Below are 3,610 nucleotides of genomic sequence, written 5' to 3'. Positions count from 1 at the left end.
ACTAATACATCTTCTACTTGTCCATAAGCCTGTTTTCTTGAGCTGTCTGCTATCTCCAGTGAGATTTTAGCAGCTTGCACCCCATAGATTCCCAGTTTCTCTATTACAGAGAGGGGCATGAGGTTTATCCCTGAACCAAGGTCACACAGAGCCCTAAAGATCATGGTGCCTATGGTACAGGGTATTATGAACTTTCCAGGATCCTGTCTCTTCTGAGGCAATGTCAGTTGATCCAGATCACTTAGTTCATTGATGAACAAGGGAGGTTCAACTTCCCAAGCATCAATGTCAAATAATTTGGCATTCAGCTTCATGATTGCACCAAGAAACTTGGCAATTTGCTCTTCAGTAACATCCTCATTCTCTTCAGAAGAGGAATACTCATCAGAGCTCATGAAGGGTATAAGGAGGTTCAATGGAATCTCTATGGTCTCTAGATGAGCCTCAGAGTCCTTTGGTTCCCCAGAGGGAAGCTCCTTATTGATCACTGGACGTCCCTGGAGGTCTTCCTCCTTGGGATTCACGTCCTCTCCTCTCCTCTCAGGTTCGGCCATGGCGCTTATGTCAATGGCCTTGCACTCTCCTTTTGGGTTCTCTTCTGTATTGCTTGGGAGAGTACTAGGAGGGATTTCAGTGATCCTTTTACTCAGCTGGCCCACTTGTGCTTCCAGATTTCTAATGGAAGACCTTGTTTCATTCATGAAACTTACAGTGGCCTTAGATAGATCAGAGACTAGATTTGCTAAATTAGAGGCATTTTGTTCAGAGTTCTCTGTCTGTTGCTGAGTTGATGATGGAAAAGGTTTGCTATTGCTAAACCTGTTTCTTCCACCATTATTAAAGCCTTGTTGGGGCTTTTGATCCTTCCATGAGAAATTTGGATGATTTCTCCATGTTGAGTTATAGGTGTTTCCATAAGGTTCACCTAAATAATTTACCTCTGCTATTGCAGGGTTTTCAGGATCATAAGCTTCTTCTTTAGAAGATGCCTCTTGAGTACTGTTGGATGCAGCTTGCATTCCATGCAGACTCTGAGAAATCATATTGACTTGCTGAGTCAATATTTTATTCTGAGCCAATATGGCATTCAGAGTATCAACTTCAAGAACTCCCTTCTTCATAGGCGTCCCATTACTCACAGGATTCCTTTCAGAAGTGTACATGAACTGGTTATTAGCAACCATGTCAATGAATTCTTGAGCTTCTGCAGGCGTTTTCTTTAGGTGAATGGATCCACCTGCAGAAGTGTCCAGTGACATCTTTGATAGCTCAGATAAACCATCATAGAATATATCCAGGATGGTCCATTCTGAAAGCATGTCAGAAGGACACTTTTTGGTCAACTGTTTGTATCTTTCCCAAGCTTCATAGAGGGATTCACCTTCTTTCTGTCTGAAGGTTTGAACATCAGCTCTAAGCTTTCTCAGCTTTTGAGGAGGAAAGTACTTGGCTAAGAAAGCCGTGACCAGCTTATCCCAAGAGTTCAGGCTGTCTTTAGGTTGAGAATCCAACCATAATCTAGCTCTGTCTCTTACAGCAAAAGGGAAAAGCATGAGCCTGTAGACTTCAGGATCTACTCCATTAGTCTTAACAGTATCACATATCTGCAAGAATTCAGTTAAGAACTGAAAAGGATCTTCAGATGGAAGTCCATGAAACTTGCAGTTCTGCTGCATCAGAGAAACTAATTGAGGTTTCAGCTCAAAGTTGTTTGCTCCAATGGCAGGAATGGAGATGCTTCTTCCATGTAAATTGGAATTAGGTGCAGTAAAGTCACCAAGCATCTTCCTTACATTATTATTATTTTCGGCTGCCATCTCCTCTTCCTGTTCGAAAATTTCTGAAAGGTTATCTCTGGATTGTTGTAATTTAGCTTCTCTTAATTTTCTCTTCAGAGTCCTTTCAGGTTCTGGATCTGCTTCAACAAGAATGTTCTTGTCCTTGCTCCTGCTCATATGACAAAGAAGAGGGCACAGAAAAATAATAATAATAATAGAGATCCTTTATACCACAGTATAGGGATCCTTGTGTTAGTAGAAGAAAAGAAGGGAAGAAAATCTGAACTCAGAGAGAGAGGGGGTTCGGATTTTGGAGAGTTGAAGGAAAGATGTTAGTATATCAATAAACAAATAGAAGAAGATGAGAGGGGGAAGTGAATTTTCGAAAACAATTTTTGAAAAAGAGTTAGTGATTTTTGAAAATAGTTTTTGAAAAAGGTTAGTAATTTTTTTTCGAAATTTTTTTTAATTAAAAAATAAAAATAATTAGTTAATAAAAAAAGAAATTTTTGAAAAAGAGGGAAGATATTTTCGAAATTTAGAGAGAGAGAGAGTTAGTTAGGTAGTTTTGAAAAAGTTAAGAAACGAACAAAAAGTTAGTTAGTTAGTTGAAACAAATTTTGAAAAGATAAGAAGTTAGGAGGTTAGGAAAGATATTTTGAAAAGATATTTTTGAAAAAGATAAGATAAGAAGATATTTTTGAAAAGATATGATAGGAATTAGTTTTTGAAAAAGATTTGATTTTTAAAATCACAATTAATGACTTGATTCATAAGAAATCACAAGATATGATTCTAGAACTTAAAGTTTGAATCTTTCTTAACAAGCAAGTAACAAACTTCAAATTTTTGAATCAAAACATTAATTGATTATGTTATTTTCGAAAATTTGGTATAAAGATAAGAAAAAGATTTTTGAAAAATATTTTTGGAATTTTCGAAAATAACTAAGAATTTTTGAAAAAGATTTGATTTTTGAAAAAGATTTTGAAAAAGATAAGATTTTCAAATTGAAAATTTGATTTGACTCATGAGAAACAATTTGATTTTAAAAATTTTTGAAAAAGTCAATCCAAATTTTCGAATTTGATGAGAGAAAAAGGGAAAGATATATTTTTTTTTTGAATTTTTTTTTTGATGCAAGAGAAAAACACTAAAAAGATGCAATGCATGAAATTTTTAGATCAAAACAATGAATGCATGCAAGAATGCTATGAATGTCAAGATGAACACCAAGAACACTATGAATGTCAAGATGAACATCATAGACATAATTTTGAAAAATTTTTAATGCAAAGAAAACATGCAAGACACCAAACTTAGAATTCTTTAATGCTTAGACACTAAGAATTCAAGAATGCATATGAAAAACAACATACAACACAAAACAAAAAAAATCATCAAGATCAAACAAGAAGACTTACCAAGAACAACTTGAAGATCATGAAGAACACTATGAATGCATGAAATTTTCGAAAAATGTAAGATGCACATGCAATTGACACCAAACTTATGATATGACTCAAGACTCAAACAAGAAACACAAAAATATTTTTGATTTTTATGATTTTCTAATTTTTTTGGATTTTTCAAAAATTAATTGAAAAAAAAAAATAAGGATTCCAAAATTTTTAATATGAATTCCAGGAATCTTGCATTCTTAGTCTAAAGCTTCAGTCCAGGAATTAGACATGGCTCACTAGCCAGCCAAGCTTTCAATGAAAGCTCCGGTCCAAAATACTAGACATGGCCAATGGCCAGCCAAGCTTCAGCAGATACCTCTCATGCATACAACAGCAAATTTTATTGGCAACAACTAACTTGCTCTTGTG

At 35.1% G+C, this 3,610-nt stretch overlaps 1 non-coding gene across 1 annotated transcript; it reads left to right on the top strand.

The window, feature by feature from the left end:
- Window positions 1–1,313: 1,313 nt before the first annotated feature.
- LOC112787329 (small nucleolar RNA R71) lies at window positions 1,314–1,421 on the top strand. Its single transcript, XR_003194748.1, has one exon. It is a non-coding gene; the product is annotated as a small nucleolar RNA R71 (small nucleolar RNA).
- Window positions 1,422–3,610: the final 2,189 nt, after the last annotated feature.

This window comes from Arachis hypogaea, chromosome 20 (assembly GCF_003086295.3).
Source record: "Arachis hypogaea cultivar Tifrunner chromosome 20, arahy.Tifrunner.gnm2.J5K5, whole genome shotgun sequence".
Lineage (NCBI taxonomy): Eukaryota > Viridiplantae > Streptophyta > Magnoliopsida > Fabales > Fabaceae > Arachis > Arachis hypogaea.
Note: the sequence above shows the minus strand (reverse complement) of the source record. Positions and strands in the feature narration are given on the sequence as shown.